The sequence below is a fragment of the Palaemon carinicauda genome, chromosome 27 (assembly GCF_036898095.1).
Source record: "Palaemon carinicauda isolate YSFRI2023 chromosome 27, ASM3689809v2, whole genome shotgun sequence".
Classification (NCBI taxonomy): Eukaryota; Metazoa; Arthropoda; class Malacostraca; order Decapoda; family Palaemonidae; genus Palaemon; species Palaemon carinicauda.
The window spans coordinates 55,718,155-55,742,229 of NC_090751.1; positions in this window are offsets into that span (position 1 = coordinate 55,718,155).

The following is a 24,075-nucleotide window of genomic DNA, read 5'->3' on the forward strand; positions in this document are numbered from 1 at the left end:
TAAAGTGCCAGCTTTCACATGTCTTCCTCATAATTCCGTGGAAATGGTGAATTATAAGACGCCAAAAAGTTTTCTTACAATTATTTCCAAGATAAAATATATGTTGCCCCGCAAGGGCTGATATTTCTTTTGACTCCAATAAACTGAATGTTTAAAGCAAACACACATTATAATGCCTCAATGACACTTGAACTTCAAAATGTTTAGATTCAAGAGCAGAAAAAAAAAATAATTGTTGAGATAACATGCCACTCATTCGTTTATCTTTAAATCATGAATATATGACAAAATATAGATACGAATTTTTCATTGCTTATGAATAAGACCAAAAAACGATTTTTGTTTTAAATGCATTATGCAAAAACTATCGGTCTTCTTTGGTCTGCACTTTATTATTATATCATTACCAATTGCAGGGTTTGAAAGACTAGAGACAGAAAATAGTATCAAATAGAATTTTTGCATAATTACTAGATGATATTGCATACAGTGCGATGATTTTGAGAATTCCTACAATTCAGTCATGCAAAGCAGAGTTTTTCAAACTGAGCTTAAACTAAAGTTATTTATATACCTGTGTCAGTTCAAGAAAATAATTAGTAAATCTCAATGACAATGAAAAAAAATAACTTTCCAGTTTCCTGTTCGCAGTTATTTGGGACAAGAAAAGAATCATATACATGTGGCACAATAATATCTTCTATGTAAAGAATTATTCATGATGGCCTTGGGGAACCACAAGTTTTCACAAGCCCGAACAGTAATAAAAATAGGGACGAATCAATAGAAAAGGTGAAACGCCAATAGAAGAAATTAATCAAATTTCTAGTCAGGGGAATCACATATATGGCTTGAACTCTACATTTCTTGAAAAAAGTAAATAACTAATCAACGAAAAATGACATCTATGCTGCTTCACCTTCGCTAAATAAAGCATGTCTTTGAAATGTAGATTCAAAATTTTGGTTACACTGATAGCTGGAATTTCTAGCCACATACTTCATAAAAATGGGACCTTAAAATCTATAAATTAAAAAAAAAAAAATCTTTCCGAACTCGTTGGGCACATGTGGAGTTTTCAAAATTAAATCTATTATTCTAAATTAATTAAATACAGTTCAAAATCTAATCTATTCTTTCATATTATATATAAACAGTTTTTCCTTAGCTTGCGGTTACTATGCAATGACTTAATATTGATTATATATTTGGCTATACCTTTCATTTCTTCCTTTTTTATTATATTTTTTAATTGGCCATCTCATATAAGAAAGCGTACAAAGCTAGTTCTTAGTCTTTAAGTAGGGTCGATTAAAATGTATTCACATTATGAACAATAATAACTCGAGTTATGAGACTTTTTTTAAACCTTAAAAACCGTGAAACTATTCCACAACCAGTATCAAAGTTAGCTTTGGTGAAAGTACTTCTAATCTATATTTTCAACTCTGCCTACTTAGAAGAAATCCCGAGATACACGATTAAGAAAGATATAAAAGCAAGCAGCCCAGAGCATTTTGGTTACACGAACGAGGTACCAATATCTGAAAGTGGAAACATATGTGAGTTCATCTAACATATAGAAATTGGTGTTTGTCAGGCTGGCACTGCTCCAAAGGGGTGCCAGACGACCCAAATGAAATTCATCCATAATCAATGTTGATTCCGAAGATTGCAGTAAACTATTCCCCAAAATGTCTCTCTTAATCCGTAGAGGCTGATAGCGTTCGTAATATTGATGTAAATGGCAACGAAAAAATATTTGAGAATATTTTCCTTGAACCTTTTTCCAGACAGTTAGGATTTATCATGTAAGATTAGTCTCGCATCTCTATTCCAATTTCGAAAATGAGCGAAATCTTAGGCTTCAACATTTCTTATCGATGAAATTTTTGTGGTGCGTATAGCACCCCTTTGCGAAGTGCCACTCGGTCAGTCGACCATTTCTGCACATCTTGGATGACCTCATATGTTTCTACTTTCAGATGTTGGTACCTCGTTCGTGTAACCAAAATGCTCTGGGCTGCCAGTCTAATAGTGGGAAAAGACAAAAGGTCAAATGCGCCCATGGATTTGATATTTGCAAATTTGTTTACTATCTTAACTTTTCAGAGATAGGGAGAGAGATAGAGCGCGCGTTTGAATCAACAGATATAAAGATTTACGAAGAATCGTTACCATGCAAATAAAGAAAGCAACAACTGAAAGAAAGGATACACAAATAAAATAGTTTCCCTTTATATATGGAATTACATGAGAGCTATGTGGTAAACTGAATAGTAAACAGTCACGGTGACAAAAGTCAGAAAAAATACCAGCATATAACAACTGGAATTATAATTGCAGTGGAAGCGCAAACTATAAAAAGAATATAGATGCTCTGATACAAACACAGACATATATATATATATATATATATATATATATATATATATATATATATATATATATATATATATATATATATACATATATATATATATATATATATATATATATATATATATATATATATATATATACACACACATATACTTACACACATCAATAGTTAAAGATATAACCGTGTTAAACCAGTTCAGGTCAAGCTAAAATATAATGGTAGGAAACAAAATTTGTATAGAACTAAAGTAAACCAGAGAAAAGTAATTTTAAGTAAGAAAATAAACACTCCCAGCTACATGATGAAATGGAAACAAGTAAAGAAGAAATGAATAACAATTTAACAAAATTTGTATTGGAATCAGCACATGAGATAGGGGGAAAAGTTCCTAAACAAGATCAAGGAAACCTATTAGAAAACACCAAAAACCTAATAAAGAAAAGATAGGAAATGAGGGTAAATTCCAGGAAATGAAAGAGAGTTAGCAGAACTATGCAAAACAACAAACAAACTAAACACCCAAAACATTTGTAAACACAATAAGACAAAAATTGAGTATATACTAAAGAAATGAAGAAGCATCAAATTGATGAAAAGAAAACTTGGAACAGAGCGCTAAAGATGTTGGCTATAAACTTTGAAAATGGAAAAATTATCTACAAAAGAGATGGAGTGGTTAAAATTGCAGAGGATTTCTATAAAATGCTAAACAATAGTTATATAAGAAATAACTTTGCCAATAGAAATAATGAAACTTCTAAGATGGTACCAAACATAACAGTAGAAGTAAAGACCGTATTAAAAGGCATGAAAAGAGGCACAACAGTAGAAGATGGACTAACAATTAATCTAATAATAGAAGTAGGAGATTTCATAGTAGCTAAACTTGGTGAACTTTACACAAAATGTCTGCAAGAATGCTCTATACCTACAGCTTGAGAAAACTTTAAAATTATATTAATTCACAAAAGGGAGACACATAAATCCTGAAAAATTGCCACCCAATCATTTTACTCTCAGTAATATATAAAATATTTACAAAGATCATATTAGGCCGAAAAGAAAGACAGCTAGATTTCAATCAACCAAGAGAGTGGGTAAGATTTCGAAGTGGATATTCAACAACGGAACATAGCGATGTAATTAACCAACTAGTGGAAAAATCAACAGAGTTTGATAAATCACTACGTATGACATTTATAGACTAGTAGTAGTAGTAGTAGTAGTAGTAGTAGTAGTAGTAGTAGTAGTAGTAGTAGTAGTAGTAGTAATAATAATAATAATAATAATAATAATAATAATAATAATAATATATAGAAAAGTTTTGATTCTGTCAAATCTTAAAAATTAATGAAGGCCCTTCAAAGACAAGGAATAAATTAGTTTTATGTAAGGACACTTGAAAGATATTTATATGGGAAGTACAGTAAGCCTAAAACTACATAAATATAGTGAGAAAACTCGAATTGAGAAAGGAGTTGGACAGGAGGACCCCGTCTCTTCTGAATTATTCACACCATGCCTAGAAGTTTTTTTTTATGAATTCAGAATGGGAAAATGTAGGAATTAACAACTTCGGAATTGCAATGACATAATTCTGTTTAGTGAATCATGGGAGAAATTGCAAAAGATGATAGATTTGATTAGAGAAAGCAGAAATGTAGTACTGAAAATTTATGTGTAAATTATGATGGTGTTCAAAAAAAAAAAGTTATTAAATGTACCTACTCAAGATGGACGATAAGTATTTCCCCAGGACATGAGACAGAAATTAAAAGACGGATAAACATTTAATGGAGCCTTTGGTAAAAAAATGAGATGCCACTTTCTCTAAAAAGAGTATTTAATCAGATGGTCCTACCAGTATCAACTTGATCATCAGGAACTTGGAGCCTTACTAAAGGCCTTAAAACATAAGCTATTTACAATTCAAAGAGCTATTGAAAGAATAATGATGGGAATAATACTGAGAGACAGAAAAAGAGAAACATGGATACGAGAGCAAAATAGAGTAGAAGTATTCTAACAACATATAAGAAAAAGAAATGGACATGGGACGGACATATAATGAGAATGACAGATAACAGACAGTTACTATGAATAACAGAATGGACCTTTAGATATTGCAAATGAAGAAGAGATATTGTCGAGCTAACAAAATTTGCGGGTGTAGACTGTTATAGAAAGACCATAAACAGACGGGAGTGGAAGTACATGCTTAAGGCCTTTGTCCTGCAGTGGACTAATTGTTATACATATATATATATATATATATATATATATATATATATATATATATATATATATATATATATATATATATATATATATATATATATATATATATATATATATATATATATATATATTATATATATATATATATATATATATATATATATATATATATATATATATATATATATATATATATATATATATACACACACATATATATATATATATATATATATATATATATATATATATATATATATATACATATATATACACATATATATTATCTAAAGTTTTTGAACGTCTTCTGGCAACACGTCTTGATAGATTTGCTGAAGGTAATCATCTGTTCCCTGGTTTGCAATTTGGTTTTCGTAAAGGCCTTGGAGCATGTGATGTCCTTTTCACAATCTCCAATACTGTACAGAAATCTCTTGATTGTGGTCAAGAAGTTCGTACGATTGGCCTTGATTTTAGTACTGCCTTTGACCGTGATAATCATGAGGCCCTTGTTTTCAAACTCAAACAGTTGGGAGTGGGTGGGTCGTTTCTTAGCATCGTTATTGAATTTTTAAGTAATAGATCACAAAGAGTTGTTGTTGATGGGCACCATAGTGAGTATAGGAATGTGATATCTGGTGTTCCTCAGGGTAGTGTTCTTGGCCCATTACTTTTCATACTATATATACATGACCAGTGATTTGGCCTAGAAAACAAGCTTGTTGCATATGCAGATGATGCTACTCTCTTTACATCAATTCCATCTCCTGAATGTAGGTCTGGGGTTACTGAATCCCTTAATAGAGATCTAGCTAAAATTAGTACATGGTGCAAGTTATGGGGTATGAAGTTGAATCTTAACAAAGTATGATTGTAAGTAGGTCAGGGACCGTGGCTGCTCAATATCTAGATCTCAGCATTAAATCAGTAGAACTTCAAAAGTTTAAACTCGCAGCAAATATTCCTATGTTGAACAGGATTACATAAGTCCTTTTTATAGTTTATAAATCAAATATCTGTTTTAATGTTGTTAATGTTTTTCAAATATTTCATTTTAATTTGTGTTACTTCTTATATCGTTTATTCATTTCCGTATTTCCCTTCCTCAATGGACTATTTTCCCTGTTGGAGCCCTTGGGCTTATAGCATCTTGCTTTTCCAACTAGGGTTGTAGCTTAGATAATAATAAATAATAATAATAATAATAAAATATATATATACACACACATATATATATATATATATATATATATATATATATATATATATATATATATATATAAAATCAAAATCTTATTATTGGGTAATAATAAATGTGTAAAACCAAACGTAGCAGGGCCCTCAGTAAGAAAAAAAAAATAATAATAAATAATAATAATGATCATTCTGTCGCTCAACCTACAAAAAAAAGAAATTTCCATAAAACGTGCTATACTTCCGAAAAATAACATTAACAAAATGTGCTGCACAATCTGACACAGTGGACGTTCTTTGAAGTAAGAAAAATTGACAGACCTGATTGTTTGCAATGTCATATATGACCTTGGATCGTATTATATTTTATTTTCTTAAGTAATATCATTGCTCTGTTATATCATGTAGATATATTTAATGCAGTTGTGATAACACACTAAGGCTAGGGTGTTCTAACGATAAACAATAACGGGTAACAACTTTTTTTTTTTTCTTTTAAAGCCTTTTCTCCCCACCTACAGACTTTACTTAAGGGAACTATAGTATATGCAAAGCAAAGAGCCTCTTAAATAGTTATTGAAGCTTTAATGATACTTGTTAGTTTCAATGAAAATATATATAACTATTTACCTGTGCTTAAGAAAAGTAGTCTCCTTAAAAACCAGATTCAGATGACATTAAAAAAGAAAACCTGTGCAAAAGACTTGAAGGCTGAGTTAACGATATTGCATTATGGTAAATAATAATCAGTGACGGTTAATCACCACTTTCTTGAAATGAATCTTTTAAACAAGTATGTATTACGTCTTAAGCCAATCTACACATTATTCAAATATTTCCTTTAAAAATTAAAATGTACTTGGAGATTTAGAGCCTTTATATGTTCATATCCTCTTGATATATCTTTCCTACTTCATTCCAGTAAAATATATCGTAATTTTACATAGCATCTCACATACATATACAATTGAATTGTCTTCCACTTTCGATTTGCTTCCAATTAGAAAGTTTCTTCTTAATTTAACACAGGTGAACTTGGTTGATGTTCCACCTTCCAGTTTCTTAACGTAAAGTATAAATAGAATATAATTATCAACATAATCAAAATTTGTTAGGCTGCAGTCAATAGTTTTGCTAGCTTTACTCTGAAATTAAAAAAAAAATCAATTTATTCGAACGAAACTTCTTTATGACATTTATGTGACTTTATCATGCACTTATATTCGGTCGGCGTTCACACGTTATAGAAGAATTCTCATTCGTCTGATTTTATTATCAGAAATATCTGTCTTTAGTTGGATAAAAAGCTTGTCTTACATTCTAGTAGTTATATATTCTATGTTGATATATTTGCCTTTACAAATTCAAGCATTCAACTTCTGCAATCTTATTTACTTGCTTTAACTAAGCTTCGAAGTAGGTTGACACCTGTCTACGCTTATTGCCAGATGGTAGCACCAAGGTTCAGTAGAGTACTTATGGCCATCTCCCGGCCTCCTTTTTCTCGGAACCTCTATTACCCATGATTTTCAGAATTTTGATTCTTTAGTGAATTAATGACCTCCTGAAGATATGGCAAACGTATAATGAACTAGCAAATACACTGAGAGAAGCAGGACCAGAACTCGTCAAAGTTACTCCCATGTATTCACAAAACTAGTAGCCAAAGCCACAAATCAGTTATCTCTACTTGAGTACAATTTTAGATTCCCTTTCCGCTCTAAACTATCTTTGCTAAAATGTTCTAAAACTGCTGTTTTAGTCAGTTTCCATAACAGATAGGCAGCTTCTCAAATACTCCCAGACAGCCCTTTTTTCAGCAAATAATTCACTCCCATTATTGCGATGTTCAGTCAAGCTACCATTGAACACGTTGATTTAGTGTTTCCTATATATCAAACTCATCAAAAGATTCTTTTTTTCTTCTTCTTCCTTTTCAAATTCTTTCCTTCTCACAAGAGATTCATACAAACTTTGTTCTATGGCTAAAGGCTCTATTTGTTTCTTTTCCACCCCTCTATTTTTCTTTATCTAGACCTGAGTTTATTTATTGGTAACAAAATGGCAACAGCAGAATTATGAAGAACTTCAATACAACCATTAAACATATCAATAATGGTAAAAAATAATAATGGTAATCATGATAATAATAACAATGACAATATTAAATAATAATAATAATAATAATAATAATAATAATAATAATAATAATAATAATAATAATAATAATAATAATAATAATAATAGGTCAACATCCTTTGGAGGATGAGAGGGGATTGAATACCTTCACCATCTATCTATTTTCATCATTTTATGCCATAACATGAAAACATTCTCAAATTCATAAAGGAGAGGAAAAAATCCAGTTTACTCTCCGCTTGGTACCTCTATAGCGTGGGAATATATAAAGAGTACACCTTAGGTCAACTTGTTCTTATAGGAAAGGCTAAAGGGAAAGGTGGTAGGTGAGAAGTGGGGGAGGGGGACGAGTGAGGAAGGGGAGGAGGCCTTGGTGGAAGAAGAAGAAAGAAGGAAGGATAATGTGAGCGAGTGACCTTTAAGAGGCCAAATCCCAAACGCAAGGGGAACAAACACTTTCCGAGGTATTTAAAAGCAATAAAAGAGGTGTAATGGCAAAGGCATTCTATCGCCTGACAATGAACACCGTTTATGAATGTGAAAACACCGGTGCGAGAGTCCTCATCAGAAGACGGTAATGGGTGTTAAGAGGTGTTGAAACTGCAGGCTTCCAGGTGATAGTAATGAGTGTTAAAGGTGTTACAAATGGAACGCCTTTTACTCCAGGTTGTTCTTTGTGGAAACTTCGGGTCATTGTGTGATGCCCGAAGAACCTCCACTCCAAAAACAGAACGATAATATTCGAGTGGGCATTGACCAAACGGCGACCCAAAACATACTTAAATTCATACTGCACATGACTAGGATGCTTCGAGACCCGTTTGCATGACCTTTTACGACAAAGGCTATTTATTCGTTACTGAAGATGGAGACTGTTACGCTCGTCTTTAACACAATGCTTATGTTAACAGTGTTGTTTTGTTAAGAAAGATTTTGAGATTTTAAATGAGATAAAATCACGCAATTTATTTGATGACTTTCCTGTAGACAGAAATTATTATAATAATCTATCAGAACGATATCAAAACGACAAAAATAAAGATGTGCTACAACTTCTGCAGCGAAAGGACAGAATTCTTTCAGAGAAAAATGTTGACTATGTGAACCAATGGAAGTTTTTACGAATCATATTTTGATTCTATATCCTTTTCGGTATCTTATTAGATGAAAAATAAACCATTCTTCGCAACTAACTCTGACGAAAACGTTCCCCCAACAACCTTCCATTGCACATCCGTTGCGCTCTTGTAGAACGTTCTCTGCGGATATTATGAAAAAAAACTACTTGATCATAACATAGCATTCTGCACCAAGAGCACTAACCAACTAACATGAAAACATGTCCGACTTAATCATCCTGGAAAGCTCGTGCAAGAGAACGCGTAATACTTTGACGATAATTATTACTTTGTGATTTGACTGATATCATCAATAATACTTCGGGAGGTAACCGTGATCGCGAAATTGCCATGTATAAGGGGATGTTATTATTTCATGAAGCCATGACCCGGACAATAATGAAGTTAAAGAAGTAGGGAAAGAGTTGGGATAAACTGGCTCCTAAGCAAATTGATCATCATCTCTTGGGGGAAATGAAACAATAAAAATATTTTAAAATAGCCTTCATGCCTACGCTGACATAGGATAAACATACATAAAACAGATACACTTTAATTATCGTCTTTTAAGCGTTAATAAAAGTAAATATAATTCAATAAGCGTTGATTTTCTTTCCCATTTATAAATTAAAGTTACTTCAAAGAAAAAGAATTATGAGATTCCTTCGATCAGGTGCACGTTTTATTTTCATAGAGACTTGCATCAGTTGTATTTCATCATAAAGATTCCAATAAAACGCTACTTCAGCAATTTATTGATCACATTATCTCTATTCTATATATAAAAAATTAAAAGAAGTTTGTTGGTTTATTTAAGGAAAAAATTGAAAATCCTAGAGTATTATTATTTCATAGAAACAAGACACCGCTTAATTGCAGCCGAAATGACACCCAGTTTCGACAATGATTACAGATAATACGTTCTTTGTTTCCTGTGTCTATGGTGATATTCACCAGCACAAAAGAGTTTCATCTTGACCTATACAGCTTTATTCTTGACCTCCTGATCAGGTATCACACGATATAAGACCAAAGTAAAAAAAATATCACGATCCTAGTTCCGCAATCATTTATCACGGGATATGTATAAAAGCTGCGAGATCCTCCTCAGGGCACCGCGTGGATCAGCATTAAAAAGAAAAAAAAATAAAAAAAAAAAAAATAAATAAAAAAAACTTACACGAACAACCAGTAAAATAGTGTAGAAAATAGAATCGCTATTTTGGGCTAACACTGAATAAAACTTTACAGCAGTTTATACACAAACCACAATTAACATAATACACTTCATATAATATGCAGGCTAAGACGAAAAAAATAAAGACTATTTCTTAGGTAAACATTGCATAAACATTCAAGTTACTGGAGACAACACAAAAACATCAATACCACGACATTAATTAGAAAAATAAACGCATAATGGAAATAGTTTATCGAATAAAAAAAATTAAAAATAACAATTTGTGTCTAACCTTATGAAGAGAGTAGCCTACTTGAATCCCATGCCTGAGATGCCAAAATTTCAAAAACTTAGTCCCACAATAAATTAAAATAACAAAACTATTTAAAATTATATGTTACCTTTCATTTACCCTATCAGCTACTTGTTTTAGGGTCCTATCTTCCTCATGAATAAAAATCATAGCTGTGTGTTATTTGGATAATCACGTCAATGGAAGAATGGGTAGTTATAGACAAACTGCTCTTCATTCGCATTTAATGACAAAATGAACCAACAGGTTATTTAGTTAGACGAAATTATATACATGAAGATAAACACACCTTAGAAACAGAAATGTATAGATGTCAACCAAGCATCTTTACTTGTTATTTTGAACACCTCTTACATTTCAAAGTAATATCCACATTGCAATATCATTTTAATGGCATAAACATATCAATATTAATTACGTTCCAATAACTCACATAAATGGTAGAATGAATTAGTGCACGACAGGTGCATGGCAAAACCAAAAATCATCATAGAGATTAATGTCATGAGGAGTAGAACAGTTATAAAGTACTAACAAATGAAATTTAAAATATGAAATCCTTCTATTACAGTAGTTATATTATTCCTCAACCCACTAAACCAGACTGCTGCATAGAAAGCAATATCAAATTTGAACTACCCAAGGGTGAATACAAAAACAATGTGACAGTCTAGATATCAAAATTCCACTAGCTAATGGCAAAACAACGTCGTGATATAATAATAATAATAATAATAATAATAATAATAATAATAATAATAATAACAATAATAATAATAATAATAACAAAATTTAAAATAAAAACACAATGAACAGGTAGTATAGAAAAAAACCTGATTATTATTTTTCATCATCCTTCTTGTGATTATCACAACATGCAACAACCAATATCTTCAAGGTTCTGAAGTCACATGAAGCTATAATATCATCGCCTGTTGCATTTGCAAGCAACACATGGTCCTCAACGTTAGAAAAAATACACAAAGCTTCAATAACTTACTATTTGATGCGCATAAGCCTTTACCTTTCAATTACCCAGCCGTGACGTCAGCTAACTACTCTCGGGAAAAACTGCATTAATTTGGGAAGAGAAAATAAGCCAGGTAAAATTCGATCCCGAGAATGGGCATGTAAAAAAAAAAGTGGAGGAGGTGCAAAGAGCGGTTCGTGCTGTGAGGAACTGCCCTGGCTTCTCGTAATATGCAGGGTCGTAACCTATTGAAATTGCCTCTTATTGTGCCGAAAACGACGCAAAAAATAGTTTAGCCAATGGGAACGAGCTAGATGGTTAGATAGGGAAAATCGATAGACGTTAGCAGACCATCGAATTTCTTGTGAGAGAGAGAGAGAGAGAGAGAGAGAGAGAGAGAGAGAGAGAGAGAGAGAGAGAGAGAGAGAGAGAGAGAGATTTCTTTCACGTGAGTAACTTGTGGTTAATTACGGTTATTTATAACTTGTAAAAACATAAATAAATACATAACGGAGAAGAGTATAGGCAATTGTCCCGACAAGGTAAAAAATAGAAAGGTGAATCGGTGACTTCTTAGCCTCCGATTCTATGATGTTCCTACAACATTTGGGAGTTTAGTGCGCCATCGTTACTCCCAGCTACCATAAAAGGGGAAGGGAAGAAAGGGGGGGGGGGAGAATGGAGAGTCATGAGGGGAAAAATATGAGGGCCTAGTCGTGAGGACCCAATGACTATGAATGACTTTATCCCAGCTTGAACCACCTGTGGGGAAACTTGCCATTGAACGCTCGCACTGCATTATCTACCAATATTTTATTCGCAGATGCCATTTACGGCTGGGAGCCTGGGGCTCTTTCACAACGGGGGCAAAGACAGGGGGGCTAATTTCAAAAGGGATACCAGGCAATTTCAGTCCTTAAGTCCTGCGCATCTGATTTCGAATTTCTTTTTCGAAATGCTCAGAATATATTAAAAGTTATCCCAGATATAGCTTTCCGACATATTGTATACACAAACTAAAATATTGTTCTAAAGTTGTTACTTTGCATGTGCAACACACTTTTAAAATAAATGTTTACATGTTCGACTTATCGGAAGCGTTCACTGGGCAAAGTGAAAAAAAAAAAAAAAAAAAAAAAAACTGAAAGCACTGATTCACAGGATCTCAAGATTTTATAACCTCATTTTATGGCCTCGTGCAACACATATTAACAACTACGCTAACACCGTTGGAAATATGTTTGCGTTTCAGCACAGTCTTTTCGAACAGCGAAAAATTTTTACCCCTGAAATTCCACGCTTATAAACTGTACGACGTGCATTCGCTAACTCTAAAGTAGAAGTTCACACATTTGCAAAGTAAAATCCTCCCAAATATATATTTTCTTTAAATGAAGAAGTCCAATGCCTGGGAGGGGGGGGGGGGAGCAATTTTGAGGTAAATTATTCGGATATAAAAATTTCCAGAATAAAAAGAGAAATGCTAGCACCAAATTCAAACACCATTTTTTTTATTAAGATTAATACGTCATACCATATCTGACTCAATCCTAATAAATAAATACTTTGTTTTAATATAAGAATAAAAATTAAAAAATAAAATAAATTCAATATACATTTTAATGAATATTAAGACCGGTAATAAAGATTTATTCGGTCTATGTACCTCTACACATAACATACCAATTACTATCTTTTTCTTTCTTATGCAAACGTTATAGAGGTTTAAATTTCTCTCGGTCTTTATATATATATATATATATATATATATATATATATATATATATATATATATATATATATATATATATATATATGTATATATATACATATGTATATATATACATATGTACATATGTATATATATATATATATATATATATATATATATATATATATATATATATATATGCATAAAAATAGTCTGTTGTTACTACATCTCACAAATAATCAAGTTTGTCTTTTAATTTTCATACAATGTATTCTTTCCTTAAGACTATCCAGAATCAAATTTGAGGCAATAAAATATATATGTCATAGGTATAAATTACTTTATCTTTGTAAACGAAGTTTAATATATTTTATAAGAACACTCCGTCCTCACAGAAACCTTTCTCTTCAGTTTACTGGTTTTTAACATTAACCCGTATTCATGATTAAAAAATTTATTTACAATAGGGAAATTTCTAATTTCCTTTTCCTTGGCCTACCAAGCTACTAATTATAAGTTAGCATACTCCTACTTAACCATTCATTTACCGAACAAACAAATTATCATATATGCATTGAACTTTTCCGATATTTGTTTACTAAATACCTGATTTTGAAACATTCAAGTGTATACATAATACAATTACTTTTTTCTTTTACTTTCTTGTTTAGGCTCCCATCAACATTCCTAAATACTATAAATATAACGACCTATCTAATAACAAAAGCTACGAATTAAAACATATGTGATAACTAGTCATGTACATTCCTACACATATTGCTTATATCCAAATGCACACATGTTTACTTTATGTTTGACTGTCTACTGCATATGGTTATAATCATATATATAGTAGCGAATATATAAACATGATATGCATACACATTTCCATAATACAAACACACATATAAATAACATAAATGTACATACATGGGCTTCAAACCATAAAGTTACAGGTAACTTTAGAATAAGCGAATACCATAGGGAATAAAAATTAATTACAAAGTGCTTGTACGTGTTAAAACATTTGAAATGTCTAGGACCCCTCAGACTTCCCTCTTTCCGTGGTATTCACTTATACACACAGAAATATATACATACATATATATATATATATATATATATATATATATATATATATATATATATATATATATATATATATATATATATATACACCGTGCACTGATACACCCTTGGGTAGGGTACATTATCCATTAGTCCCACTGAATTAAGTAACCGACTTGACACCTAATATGGTTTTCCAAAATTACCAGTCAGGTCTTGGAGCCATAATTCGCACACTTCAGAATATCTCAATTCACCATCGGGTTATAAGCATTCATTTACTATGAAAGAACTTGGATTAACCATGTCCAGAACAAAAATCTTTCATCTAAAAATTCAATAAAAAGGGATCACTTGCCTACTTGGGTGAGGGGGAAATAATTTGTCGCACATCGTCTAGTCCGACTAGTAGTAAGCGAGAAAGATCGGGCAAAGACATGCGGTATTATCTGCATTTAAGACACCTGGATGTCCAACGAGATACATGAGATAGGTTTCTCTTCGTTTACACGTAATGAGCATGACAGGAATACTTGGCTTGGCTTTACAGCAACGTAAAAATAAATGAAGGCGACTGGATAGCTAAAATATGCAAATATATATATATATATATATATATATATATATATATATATATATATATATATATATATATATATATATATATATATATATATATATATATATATATATATATATATATATATATATACATATATATATATGTATATATATACATACATACATATATATATGTATATATATACATACATATATATATATATCATCATCATCATCATCATTCTCTTCATTATTTTGAGTAAGTTTGTGATATTTAGAAGCCTATTCTGTTATTCTTTTTGTCCATCTATTATCTGTCCTGCCCATGTCTATTTCTTAATTCTTGTTAGAATATCTTCTACTTTAGTTTTCTCTCTTATCCGTGTTGCTCTTTTTCTCTCTTACGGTTATTTCCATCATTATTCTTTTTATGGCTCTTTTAATTATAACTTTATTATGTTGTAAAGTTTTAGTAAGGCTCCAAGTTTCTGATGCACAAGTTAATACTGATAGGACTATTTAAATAAATACTTTCATTTTAGAGAAAGTTGCATTTTACATTTCATAATCTTATTTTGTTTACCAGAGGTTCTCCTTCCCATGCTCATCCTTCTTTCAGTTTCGCTGTCATGCCCTGGGAAAACCTTTAACATCTGTCTTAAGTACGTAAATTCATAAATAATCTCTAGAGGCCCATTCGTAACTATTCTTTGTTGCCTTTCTATATTTTCATTGAACATTCTCTTAGTTTTACTCATATTTATTTTCAGACCTACATTTCTGTTCTCTCTAGCAAAATCTTCTATCACCTTTTGCAATCCCTCCCATCATTCACTGGATAGAACTAAGTAATATGCAAATCTTAAGTTGTTAAGGTATTCCCCATAAATGTAAAGTCCTACATTTTCCCAATCGAAATTCTTAAAAACTTCTTTAGGCACGCTCTGAACAATTTAGGAGAGATGGGGTCTCCCTGTCCATCTCCTTTCTAAATCAAAATTTTTCTATCTTCATCTAGTTTCAGGATCGCTGTACTTCCTTTATAGATATCTTCAAGAGGTCTAACATAAGTTTTATCTATTCCTTGAACTTGAGGCGCTTTTATTACTGTAGAAGTTTTGATAGAATCAAAAGCTTTCTCATAGTCTATAAATGCCATACATAGTGGTTTTTCATACTCTATTGATTAAATTTCTAGCTGTTATCTTATTCGGCCTAATATTTTAAAAATTACTGAGAATAAACTTATTGGGCGGTAATTTTTCAGGTCTTTTGTATCCTTTTTTTTTTGTGAATTATTGTGACAAAGGTTTTTCAAGCTGTAGGTATATAGCATTCTTGTAGATAATTTGTGCAATGTTCAACGAATTTTACTGTTATGAAATCTCCTCCATCTATTATTGAATCAATTGTTAGGCCATTTCTTCTTGCCCCTTTGCCTCTATCCGTGCCTTTTAATGCTTTCTTTACTTTTCCTACTGTTACTTTTGGTACCGGCTCAGATGTTTAATTATATATTGGCAGTGTTATTTCCTATTTCACTATTGAATAGCATTGCATAGAAATCCTCTGCATTTTTTATCACTCCATATCTTTTTTGATAATATTTCCATTTTCATCCTTTAAAGCAAATATCTGTTGGCAACCAGTTCCAACTCATCTTTTTCATCAACTTGATACTTCTTCCCTTCTTTACAGTTCCTAAATTTTTGTCTGAGTGTGTTTATAAATGCATTGGGTTTTTAGTTTGTTTATTGTTTTGGATACTTCTGCTAATTCAATTTCATCTCTCATGGTACTCCCAGCTAAACGAAGAAATGGAAGCAAGTAAAGAAGAAATTAATAGTAATTTAACAAAATTTGTGTACGTATATGGCACAAACGTGAAAAAAGAACAATTTACTATTAGCATTAATCTTTTTTAACACAGGTAAAGCACAAGCACTTTAAAGCCAATTTCAAGCTCTATATACAACAGAACTAACACCCACAAAAAGGTTAGGAAAACTTAGGCTAGGAAAATTTTGATAATGCGAGGAAAGACGAACACCTTAAAAGAAAATGCTGTCATTTTGTTATATGAGTAGCAAGCAGCAACTCGGACACAAAGGCAATAAATGCAATAACGGGCATTTCACCATAGAAACAAAGCTAAAGCATATGGGATAGAGTCAACCAGGAAAATTGTTATGATTTAAATTTTAAGTACTACATTAACGAATGAGAAAAATCAAAATTAATATATTTTGTATGTATGACAAAAGTTTATTGAAACCACTGAAATCCAAGCACAGGATGCTTCAAAACGTATGAAGTACACAATATCAATACCACCATCTACGTGGATGCAAAAAGCGTTGTGTTTGGGCAAACACCTATACTTCATGGATAGTGAATCTTACGCGCTGCAATACAGTATATTGGTAAAAGCACATAAGAATTATCAAGTATATTGGTAACAATGCATAATGAATCATGAAATGTGAGGATTGCGATACATTCTTATACCAAACTGACTACACATTATAAACGGCTCCAGAGTTCTGGTATGAAGTACCTTATATCGTAGTAGGAATTATTTACATGGATTTGCGAATATCGGTTACATTCAGCACCATTGTGAGACTTGGGAAACTGAAATAGCAAAAAGAAGTATAAGTTGAGAGATTGGCAAGCAAAATGGAAAAAAAGAATCTGGAACAGAGGTGAAGAAGATTGCTAAAAATTGGTGCAACTACAAGTCAATGGGACGCTCTGTAAAGACATGTAAGTATACAGTATCATGCCCAAAATTATTCACTTACAGTGACAATGACGTACTACATAATTTCACTGTGTGTGTAATTATATATGTGTACTGTATATCTAACGAAATGATTTATATAGTAAGGCTGATAAACAAGAGAAAGACGAATCTCTCAATAAACAATTACTTGAGACATGGACAATTATTTTAATCCCAGCATGGATTCAATTTTCTCAAGCAAAGTTGAACAGCCATGTTCAGTAATAATCTCCGCACTGATACTTACAAACAGATTACTTTTAAATACTATTTCATATTATGGAAAAAAAGAATGAGAAAAGAAATAAATAGCTAAAAGACCAAAGTTCTATATTTGAGAGAGAGAGAGAGAGAGAGAGAGAGAGAGAGAGAGAGAGAGAGAGAGAGAGAGAGAGAGAGAGAGAGAGAGAGAGAGTTCTAAGCACCGTAATAACTTCAAAAGCACCTTCATACAATGGAAACGAGTTACACGCTTGCCTTACTGGAATGAGATTATACAAACCTATAGAAGAACCATTATGGATTCATTATGTCTGAGGTTAATATCAGTGCATTTATCTGCTATATGGGAGAAATCGATCTGGCCTCAACTCATCCTGACCTCCTGAACTCGGTAAATGATTCCCATCGAACCCATTTTGCCTGACCCTTCCAGGAAGAGAACGAGGAAGAAGGAGAGGCCTCGCAGATGCTGCCCTGGGAGGAAGGACATTCTTAGGTAAGGGAAATCAATTTGGCCTTTCTCGAAGAGAGAGAGAGAGAGAGAGAGAGAGAGAGAGAGAGAGAGAGAGAGAGAGAGAGTGTGTGTGTGTGTATTTGGAAGGACGGTAAAATATCAATACTTAGTTACCAGATTCTTAAATATTGTAACACACACACACACACACACACACACACACACATATATATATATATATATATATATATATATATATATATATATATATATATATATATATATATATATTTATATATATATATATATATATATATATATATATATATATATATATATATATATATATATATATATATATACGGAGAGAGAGAGATAACAATAAACACAGATCACAAAGACTCTACACATTTAAATGCTATATTTTTCATCAGCAAATTAAAATGGTTTCTGTTGACGTTAAGATTTCTTTTTATTACGAGATTAAGAACAACGAAAATTTTCCCAAAAAATCGTTGAAGAACTTTTGCTCTTTAATTTAATAGGGTCAAACAGAACTTTAAAAACATGGAAACAAATGATTCCGCGAAAAGTGACAAAGGTTTCCTACCTCTCCTTCCCGCTAGTCACATGTATCATAATACAATACAGAGCTTCCGTGCAAAACGCATTGTCTTTCTGACTCTTGTTTGAGAAAACGCTTGGTATGTTTGAGAGAACGTTTTTCAACAAATATGATCAAGGCCCCAATTCCTTTTACACACCGTTTCACGCGGGCATTAGTCATTGTGGAGAACCTGTTTACTACGCAAATATCATTGTATCACTAGTTAACAACTGAAAGTCCAGAGCTCATTTTCAGTAGTTCTCTCTTTTTCTTCATCTTCCCCCAATGGCTCCACAGGAAACACTAAGAAGCGCACAAATTATATCCAAGTAAAACGATTTTATTAAAAGATCTCAACAAAAAACAAAAATTTCGTAAGAATACTATAATAAAAATAAAAAAAAAATCTAGCATAACTTTACATATAAGGAAATTATAAGGAAAAACTAACGAACAGCATGACATAACACACTCGAAAAAAATCAGACCTGAACAATCATACTTGTAAATGAAAATAGAAAAAAAATAAAGTTTGATTCTTCATTATCTTTCTTAGCGCTCCCTCCCACGGCAGTCTCAAATGCAAGTTTCTCCCATGAATGACAAAACTGGCACAGGTATTAAGACAGATTACAGTAAGCGAATCTACTAGCTTATCAACCCCTTCTTAAGCCAGACAGTGGTGTTTCACCACATACAAATCACAAGTGAGCAAGTTCAATTGTGGTTAAGCTCATCCTAAAGCATTTGACCTTACTTGCTGCTGAATCACGGGTGAAATGAAACATGCCATTTGGAAGAGTTCGAACATCAGAAAAGGAAGTGAATTTATGAACGCTGATTTATCATTGTGAAGCTTAAATCACTACTACTCATGATTTGTCGGGGAAAATAATGAGAAAGATTGCGAGAAAATCATCAGAAATTATCTTAAATATCATAATCACAATGTCAATGATAGTTTTGAAACGCCAATTCTCAATATTTTCTAATCTACCACTTGATATGTCGGGTTAGACCTAATTTCCGCTTTAAAACATTTTCATCAGGACAACGAAATTCATACGACAGGGACAGGTGATCATTCTTTCTTTTTCCAAAAAGAAAACATAAGATCGTTATCATAGTAAAAAAAAATTTAGGGCAATATCATTAACGACCAGTCACTACAGAAAATTACTTGAAAAAAACACGCAGAAGACCTTCAAAGCAGTGGAGAAATTTTATCGATTTTAACCTCTCGAAATTCATCTTTGTCACGACATTCCTGAACTTGAAAGTGGAATGGAACAAAAGGAAATGATGTATAATTTTATCATTAAATAACAATACAAAAGAAAAAATAGTATCAGTTATGTCTGGGCAAATGTATACACACGCAGAAAATAATAGGAGGTTCAACAGGCACAACTGAATTATACTGGTAATCCTTCTAAAATACGTAAAAAAATGATTTTGATAGATCTCCATTACCTGAAATGAAGACATTCGTTACTATGTACGTAAGTAATAAAAAAAATAAATAAAAATAAAACTCGCAAGATTATGAATGCGAAACATTTCTTATCCAATGATTACTGATGACAAGAAGGAAAACATTGAATGTCTAAAGAGAAATATTGAAATTGTAAATAATTTAGCAATGGAAAGATCTAAATATCAATGAGAAATATTGAATAAAAAACATAAAAAGGAAATTACATAGCGACGAAGAATTTAAAAAAAAAAATATATATAACAAAATTATTAAAGTAATAAGCATACTTAATTGCATAGGAAAGAATACTTGCATTAAAAAAACTTACATTATTTTTATCATTATTATTATTATAATTATCATTACAAGCTAAGCTACAATCCTAGTTGGAAAAGCAGGATGCCACAAGCCCAAGGGTTCCAACAACGAAAAATATCCTAGACAGGAAAGGAACCAGGGAAACAAACTACAATAGAAGCAATAACAGTCATAATAACATATTTTAAGAACAGTAGCATTAAATTAGATATTCCATATATAAACTATAAAAACTTAAAAAAAAAAAAAAAACAAGAGGAAGAGAAACAAGATAGAATAGTGTGCTTGAGCAAACAAATGATTGAGGCCCTTTGCGTCATTAGGCGTAGGAGGAGATGATGATTATGATGACCTGAGCAAGAGAACTCTAATGCAAGACAGTGGAAGACCATGGTGCAGAGGCTATGGCACTACCAAAGACTAGAGACCAATGGTTTGATTTTGGAGCGTCCTTCTAGAAAAGCTGCTTACCATAGCTTAAGATTCTATTCTACCCTTACCAAGAGGAAAGTAGCCGCTGAATAATTACATTGCAGTAGTTAACCACTTGAACAAAGAGGAATTGTTTAGTAATCTTAGTGTTGCCATGTATATGAGAACAGAGAAGAATGTGTAAAGAATATGCTAGACTATTCCATGTATGTGTCGGCAAAGTAAAAATGAGCCGTAACCAAAGAGAGTGATTCTATGTAGTACTATCTAGCCAGGCAAAGGATCCAATAACTCTCAAGCGGTAGTATCTCAACGGGTGGCGGTGCCCTGACCAACCTACTACCTACAATTATTGCTAGTCTATTTCCTATCCTCTCCAAGCCTTACACTTGAAAAAAACTTGTCGAGTCTATCAACATTATATAAGGGGTGTTGAAATCAATGACTAATTATTTAACACTGCATTCTTAAAGCGTGGTAAAACTGCAGTGGTTAAATAATAAATTGGAGTAATACCAATTCTAACCGCAACATTTACAGTTATTCATTCGCTAGAAGATGCGGCGACATAAAATGAATAGGTACTCCTTCGGCTTAATGTTCTTCACATGATGAAAATTACTACAGCATACAACATACTAAAATACTTCAAGGCCACACACTAATTTTTCAGTATTGTATAACTGATTACAAGATATTCGTAGTATAGTAATAAGAAAGGGTCACCTACCAAAAAATAAACCTCCGGGAGAGCCAGACAGTTTCTTCCAGGCATTGCGACCCTAGTGAGGAAATTCTTCTTTTTCTAGGCATTTTGGCTTAATCAAGGGAAGACTTTTGTAAGAGATTATCATATATATATATATATATATATATATATATATATATATATATATATATATATATATATATATATATATATATATATATATATATATCTTCTTCTTTGTCTGAAACTTTTCCCACTTTTATGTGGGGTCGATGTTTCTGGTCAGCGTTCTCCATCTACCTCAGTAGCACACTTCATCACCGGTGGGAAAAGATGCAAACAAAGAAGATATATATATATATATATATATATATATATATATATATATATATATATATATATATATATATATATATATATATATTTATTTATATACATATATATATAGAATTATTTATTTTGTGATTTTAGTAGTCGCATGTAAAAAATACAAGTCATGTTCAATAGAAATTCATGAATCCACCTACATACTCTTTCAAATGGTATGCCCGACATAAGCAATAAACCAAGTACTTTCCATAATCCTGAAATTTGTCAATATTATATTGATGAATAATAATGTAAAAGAATGTAACATGCTTGGCATATTTTACCACTTATTTTCAAAGAAGTACAGTACTTTTGGAAGTACAATATATATTTGAGTCTTGACTAGCACAATGGATGACGCGGGGTAATAAAATTATCAAGGATATTGTCACCCACTTCAAATACTTGCAAACCTACCCCCAAAGATCTCAGAAGATATTGCAGAAAAATTTAATTTAAATAATTGTATGAGATTGAAGATGTAAGATTAACATAATCAACTAAAAATATTCTATCCGTAAGTTACTGGAAATCAGTTATAACACAGAAAGTGATGAAAAATAAATGCTTTGTAAGCCGACTAACCACTTCATCAACCCTCACCCTAACACTTTTGTCATACTTCAAAATTTTTCGGTAAAAGATAGTAAAATATAAAAATTCATTCCTCACACAAAAATATCTCCTGTTGAATATATTTTCCCGCTTAGAAATGTCGAGGTTAGTTCATATAGGTGTAAGATTTGATATAGAAAAACTCAATTATTAATTATGTTACAAGGAGTGAACGCTGCAAATTACCTTTTATTTGCTATATTTCCCACATTCCCTGACAGTGTAATCGCTCAGAAATGTGCATTCATAAATCATCATAGTAAATGAACTTTCGCAAATTCCCAAGAATAGCAACAACGGAAATGGGGCACGAACTACGACGATCTTCCTAGCATACATTCGATGCATTTTGAGTTGTACTACAGGGGCGAATCGTGCAAACATATCCGCATTCCCTTTCACTTCGAAGGTAACCTTTAAATGCGAGATTATTTTATGTCATACAGAGAAACTCGATCACGCCGGGCAATTCCGATCAGTTCCAAAAAGTTAAAAAGCGCCCTTCTTCGAAATAAGCCAGTCATGCATAACAGCGCTTAAAAGTGAACATACAAGAATAAATTGTTACTTTCACATGTACAATAATACTAAGTTACAAGATAATAATAATAATAATAATAATAATAATAATAATAATAATAATAATAACAATAATAATAATAATGAACAAAGAAATTATCTAAAGAACAATAACTTCATATAGGTAGTAGGTTGGCCAAGAAGTCTGCCACCCGTCGATATACTATCGCTTTGACTGGCCAGACAGTACATTGGATCCTTCTCTCTGGTTACGGCTCATTTTCCTTTTGCCTACACATACACCGAATCGTCTGCCCTATTCTTTACATATTCTCCTCTACCCTCATATACCTGACTACACTGAGATTACCAAACAATTCTTCTTCGCTCAAGGTTAACCTACTGCACTATAATTGTTCAGTACCTACTACACTCTTGGTAAGGGTAGAAGAGACTCTTTAGCTATGGTAAATAGCTCTACTAGGAGAAAGACACTCAAAAATCAAACCACTGTTTTCTAGTCTTGGGTACTGCCACTGCCTCTGTACCATGGTCTTTCACTCTCTTAGGGTAGAGTTCTCTTGCGTGAGGGTACACTCGGCCACACTATTCTCTTATTTCTCTTCATCTTATTTATTTTTTTAGTGGTTATAGTTCATATATGAAAGATTTATTTTAATGTTGCGACCGTTC